The sequence below is a fragment of the Podarcis filfolensis genome, assembly GCF_964270895.1.
Source record: "Podarcis filfolensis genome assembly, chromosome: 14".
Lineage (NCBI taxonomy): Eukaryota > Metazoa > Chordata > Lepidosauria > Squamata > Lacertidae > Podarcis > Podarcis filfolensis.
This window is the reverse complement of record NC_139616.1, coordinates 16,962,748-16,969,155: the sequence shown is the minus strand read 5'-3', so window position 1 is coordinate 16,969,155 and position 6,408 is coordinate 16,962,748.

Sequence of the window (6,408 nt, the reverse complement as noted above, 5' to 3'; positions counted from 1 at the left end):
CAGCGGGCTGGGCACTTGGCACTCTGCTTGGCATAGATGACTTGAGAGAGAGAGAGAGAGACCAGCCACCATTCCACAGCACAAGTGCTCCTTGTCCTAGACTGAAATGGGGTTAAATCAGACCACTTGGTTTTCAGCCCAATGAAACACATGCAGAGAAAGAAAATGCACAGCAGCCCTAACTCCTGGCTTTGCAGTTGGACTTGCGGGTGAAGCAAGTACAGTGGTACCTCGGGTTGCATACGCTTCAGGTTACAGACTCCACTAACCCAGAAATAGTGCTTCAGGTTAAGAACTTTGCTTCAGGATGAGAATAGAAATCGTGCTCCGGCAGCACAGCAGCAGCAGGAGGCCCCGTTAGCTAAAGTGGTGTTTCAGGTTAAGAACAGTTTCAGGTTAAGAACGGACCTCCGGAACGAATTAAGTACTTAACCCGAGGTACCACTGTAGCACCTATTCGCCACCTTGTTACACTTTCACACTCCCACCCATAGACCCACACAGGATAGCTATTTCCAGTGCTTTTTTTAGGGGGTGGGAAAAGACTCAAGGGTACGCATACCCTTAAACATTGTGTGAATCTTTGTACTTTTGTCCATTCTCTGTACAGCGATACCTTGTGAAATATACTCAGAGTTGCAAGTGATTTCATGCTCTTTATTCAGCTCATAGTGGTGAGGAGGAATGAATGAATGAAAGTCCCCTCAAAGTATCTGCTTTATATACATTATTTACAGAATGGGCTGCACATGATTGGCTAATTCCGGAATTCTACTGTAAGCCAATCAAGTTGTGGATTCACTTCTATCTGGAGCATGATTGGGTGGTCCCTGCCAACCAATCATACTGCTGCATTGCTCTAGGACCAATCAGACTGCTGCATTCTGAATCCTATTGTTCTAGGACCAATCAGACTGCTGCAGTTTGGATCCTATTCAGCTCAGTACATAGCACCTTGGTTTACAACCGTAATCTGTTCCGGAGGTCTGGTTGTAAACCAAAACAGGTTGTAACCCAAGGCACACTTTCGCCAATGGGGCCTCCCCCCCAAAAAATAAAAATGGGTTGCAATCCAAAAAATAGGTTGTAATCCGAAAAAAGGGACACACACTTCAGGGTTTGATGTGGTTGTAATCCAAAATGGCTGCAAACCAAGGTACCACTGTATTTATTCCCTCCGATTTGAACTATAAAATGGTGATTTTCTTGAGTCAAAATGAGAGTACCCCTAAACATTTCTTTAAAGAAATAAAGAAAGCGCACTGGCTATTTCTGATTTAAAATAGCTACCATAAGATCAAAGCGTTGTGGGTGATTGTATCTTCAGGACTGCCATTAAGGAAGTGTCAAGTGCAGGGTTGAGGGCTCCTGTTCAGCATTTCTGCCAGCCCTGCCCATTTCCAGGATACGCCATTCTTCCTCCCTCTTGTTATTCCATTGCCATTGAACCGTTGGTCAGTATCGTATGGCCACTGAGCATTCTCAGCCCTCCATGGGCTGCTTCTTCATCTTTTGGAGTGTGGGGAGGGGTTGTACCCTTAATCTTTTCCCCTGAAGATGTTCTGCATTTCAGAGTTCACCAGGGCAAGCTGTCACCTCTCTCTCGTTTCTCCCTTTTGGCCACAATCCTGTCAGACAACCAGCCGCAAAACCGGGAAAGTACAAATGGCAGGCAAATGAATAAAATAAACTAGGGGCTGAAAACAAAATTTATTCTGGGCTCAACGTGGTTCAGAACAAGTTCTTCCTCAGGGAGACATTTGGACCTGGAATAAATTTCATGCCAAGCAGATGGGAATTACCTCTTCACTGTCTGTCTCTCCTTGCCTACAATTCTGCCAGTGCTCACCAGCTAAGTTTACAGGAACACCAGAAGAAGCTGCAGGTCTCAGCCAGGGAGTTTTATCCCAACCCTACCTAGAGATAGGGATGTGGGTGGCACTGTGGGTTAAACCACAGAGCCTAGGACTTGCCGATCAGAAGGTTGGTGGTTCGAATCCCCGCGACAAGGTGAGCTCCCATTGCTTGGTCCCTACTCCTGCCAACCTGGCAGTTCGAAAGCACATCAAAGTGCAAGTAGACAAATAGGTACTGCTCCGGCAGGAAGGTTCTCCAGAAGTGGCTTAGTCATGCTGGCCACATGACCTGGAAGCTGTACGCTGGCTCCCTCGGCCAATAAAGCGAGATGAGCGCCGAAACCCCAGAGTCGGTCACGACTGGACCTAATGGTCAGGGGTCTCTTTACCTTTACCTGGAGGTACTGGGGATTGAACCTGCAACCTTCTGCATGCAAGGCAGACGCTCTTCCACTGAGCCATGGCCCTTTCATGTGAAGGGAACTATTCAAATGAATGATGTGCTGCTTTTTTCCCATCCAACATGCAAACACTGGCTGTTATACCGTTCTCTTGTTCTGTTTGAGACAAGAGCAGAACACTTGACTGACTCATCTTATTGTACAACACTGCTGTCCTACACATTCTTGCCTGCAATTAGGTCTGCGAGATGGATGCAGTGAGACCTGCTAAACTCAAATAGTGGAATATAAACAGCTGAAGAATAGGCTTTAAAATTCAAGAGGAATTTTACAGGAGCGCTGCTAGGTGCCACATCACGGTTTATCAATGAAGCTGCAGAACAGTTAGGATGGGGAACCTGTGGCCCCTCCAGATGTTGCTGGACTCCAACTCCCATCAGACCCAGCAAACATGGTCATTGGTCAGCAGTGATGGAAGTTGTAGTTCAAGAACATCTGGAAGACCACAGGTTCTCCATCCCTGTTCCAAGGCCTGAATTCATAGGGGTGAGCTGGTGCTTAAACCACGTTTTACCACCTAAAGTAGCCTTACACAACCTTGGGTCCCCAGATCTTGTTGGACTACAACTCCCATCACCTGTAGCTAGCAGGGCCAGTGGTGAGGGATGATGGGAGTTGTAGTCCAACAAGATCTGGGAACTCAAGGTTGAGAAAGGCGGACCTACATTATTCAGTTCCAACCACCTTTGAATGTATGTTGCAAAGCTGAAAGAAGGCTGAAATGTCCTCTAAGATGGTTTTACAAGAGGCAATAAAAAATTGGAAGCAGCAAGGGATCTGCTTTTTGATGCGATAATCTGGAGGCTGACAGACGTCTTGCTGAATCGGATTGTTCTTGAGAGATTCCACAGGAATTCATTCCTCTTAAGGTCTGGTTAGGCTGCAAAGCCAGCAGCTGGGTGAAGTTTTATAGCTGAACAGTGAAGTGCACATTGCAAGGTTCCATTCTTGGTTTCCCCTTTCAGAAGGGAACAAACACCAATTTCTCTATCAGTGACTTTTTTCACCTACCATGTGCAAACCAAACACAAGACTAAAATTCAAACTCAGAAGTTTGCAATTGCTTTTCTTTTTTTTCTAGAAAAAAATGGAAGTACAGTATAGCAGCTTTTATTCCAGATAGTGTGATATTCAAGGTGCTGGGTGCTCTTAAAATTCATGTTATTAAACTTGTTAGTTGCTCATTGCAGAAAAAGGTCACAAAGCAACTTACAACATATTCAAAATGTTAGCATAAGTTAAAATACTTTATAATATAAACACTGTTAAAAAATTCCCAATATGCAAGATTAAAAGGCACCAAGAAAGGGATTCCACCCTGTCCCAAGTCACAAATATGGCTTAATTTCATAGCTTTTAGAAATCCTAATGTGTGAGCTCCCAATAGTCTACTCCCAGATTTTAGTGTCTTAAAAATGAGCCTTTTAAATACAGTATCTTCTTTTGGAGGGCGATTCTGACGGCACCTGCTAGCATTGCCCAACAGCCCTAATCTCGTGAGACAGAAATACATCTCATTGCTTTCATCAGAATTCTGTTGAACACAAAGATGATGATGCATTTTTATGTCATGAGTTTATGTCTGTTGGGCTTGAAGGTGTAGTCAAAAGCATCCTGTGCAAAAGGGAAGTTACAAAATGTTAAGAGAGTAAGAAGCAGGAAAACTAGAATCATTGGGTTGGAAAGGACCCCAAGGCTCACGCAGGAAGAACAGCTAAAGCATCCCTGATAGAGGACCATACAACGTCTATTTAAAATCTTACAACGAAAGGTCCACCGCCTTCTGAGACAAGACAACCTAGACTCTTGTTTGCTTATTTCATTTGCCTGTCCTTCTAAGAAGCTTTACACTGGATTGCTTCACAACAACTCTGCAAAGTAGGGGGGGTTGGGGGGAGGGAATTAATGACTTGCTAAAACTCAGAAACCTGCATGCTTGCATTGGAAATGGAATTCCAAAGTCAACTTGCATCCTCTACACCAAACGAGCTGGGCTCTTAATGTATCCTAGGTAAAGGGACCCCTGACCATTAGGTCCAGTCGTGGCCGACTCTGGGGTTGCGGTGCTCATCTTGCTTTATTGGCCGAGGGAACCGGCGTACAACTTCTGGGTCATGTGGCCAGCATGACTAAGCTGCTTCTGGCGAACCAGAACAGCGCACGGAAACGCTGCTTACCTTCCCGCCAGAGTGGTACCTATTTATCTACTTGCACTTTGACGTGCTTTCGAACTGCTAGGTTGGCAGGAGCAGGGACCGAGCAACAGGAGCTCACCCCGTTGCGGGGATTCGAACCGCCGACCTTCTGATCGGCAAGTCCTAGGCTATGTGGTTTAACCCACAGTGCCACCCACGTCCCCTTAATGTATCCTATTACACCCTTAATTTTCAAAACCAAACCAAAACCTACTGCCGCCTGGAAGTTTATGTGTGTGGGGGGGGGGGGGGAGAACCACGAAGCTCTGATAACACTAAGATTGCTTGCTCAGAACCTTACAAAATTGCTGGCAACATTGCACAATGTTCTCCCCTCTCAAGCCACCCAGCTCGTTCCTCGGGCCTGTCTCCAACTACAGCTGACCTATGGTTTCCTTTTGTTGCAAGGCAACACCCTTCTTTTGTTGTAAAGCAAGTGGCGTCTTAACTCGGCAGAATCCGGGACCAGGGAGAAGAGGCGGTGGAAGAAGATTGGAAGAAATTTAAAGACTATCTACAGAAATATTGCAAAATTAATGAATGTTAGAATGATGTTGGATAGAAATTAAGTGGTTTCCAGCTGTAATGCTTTAAGAATATGGAAGAAGGGTATAAATAGGTAAAAAAAAATAACTAAAATGGTGTTGGAATGGAAATAAGTGGTATTAGTAACAAAGTTAATAAGAATATGCAAAAATGAATTGATAATGGATGAAAATACTGAGTTATAAAATGTCAAGTTATAGAGATAAGATGAATGAAAGAGGGTAAGGATTTGCTGATTTGATTATTTAAATGGGAATACAAGAAGGGGAGGTGTGAGGAAGTCAAAGAAACAAGCAAATGAGTTTTAAATTATGAACAAGAATTGTTTTTAATTTTTTGTATCTTTTTTGTGTGTGTTTACTCTTATTTTTTTCTTGTTTTTTTATTATGTGTTTTTGTATATCTGTTTTTTGTAAAATCTTAATAAATATTTCTTTAAAAAAAAAAGTTGCGTCTTAACTCAGATGCATCTGTGTGCATATACTGCACCCCCACATGCCCACCCCAAGGGGATAGGGAAACACAAATAAATCATTCACCCAGTGACATTTGGAAAAAGGGATTTTCCCACTACCATAAGCAACAAGAAAGGCAGTGCTATCTGAGAAAGTAAGGCATATTCTGTGCTAGGCCTGGCATCCCTATATGTTAGGAGGCTGGGAGGGAGAATCTGCAGACTGGCCAGGATAAATATGGGCCAGGAGGTAGCCCTTTAAAGAACATGCACAGAATTTCTGGATACCTGCAATTGCATACAGTTGTACCTTGGTTTTCGAACAACTTAGTTCTTGAAAGGTTTGGCTCCCAAATGCTGCAAACCTGGAAGTGACTGTTCTGGTTTGCGAACTATTTTTGGAAACCAAATGTCCGAAGGGGCTTCCGTGGCTTCTGATTGGCTGCAGGAGATTCCTGCAGCCAATTGGAAGCTGAGCTTTGGTTTCCAAATGTTTTGGAAGTTAAATGGACTTCTGGAATTGATTCCGTTCAACTTCCAAGGTACGACTGTATTTGGGCAGTCATAGAGTCCATAAAGGGACGCGGGTGGCGTTGTGGGTTAAACCACAGAGCCTAGACCTTGCCGATCAGAAGGTCGGCGGTTCGAATCCCTGCGACGGGGTGAGCTCCTGTTGCTCGGTCCCTGCTCCTGCCAACCGAAGTGCAAGTAGATAAATAGGTACTGCTCTGGTGGGAAGGTAAATGGCATTTCGGTGCGCCAGAAGCGGTTTAGTCATGCTGGCCACATGACCCGGAAGCTGTACACCGGCTCCCTCAGCCAGTAAAGCGAGATGAGCGCCACAACCCCAGAGTCGTCTGTGACTGGACCTAACAGTAAGGGGTCCCTTTACCTTT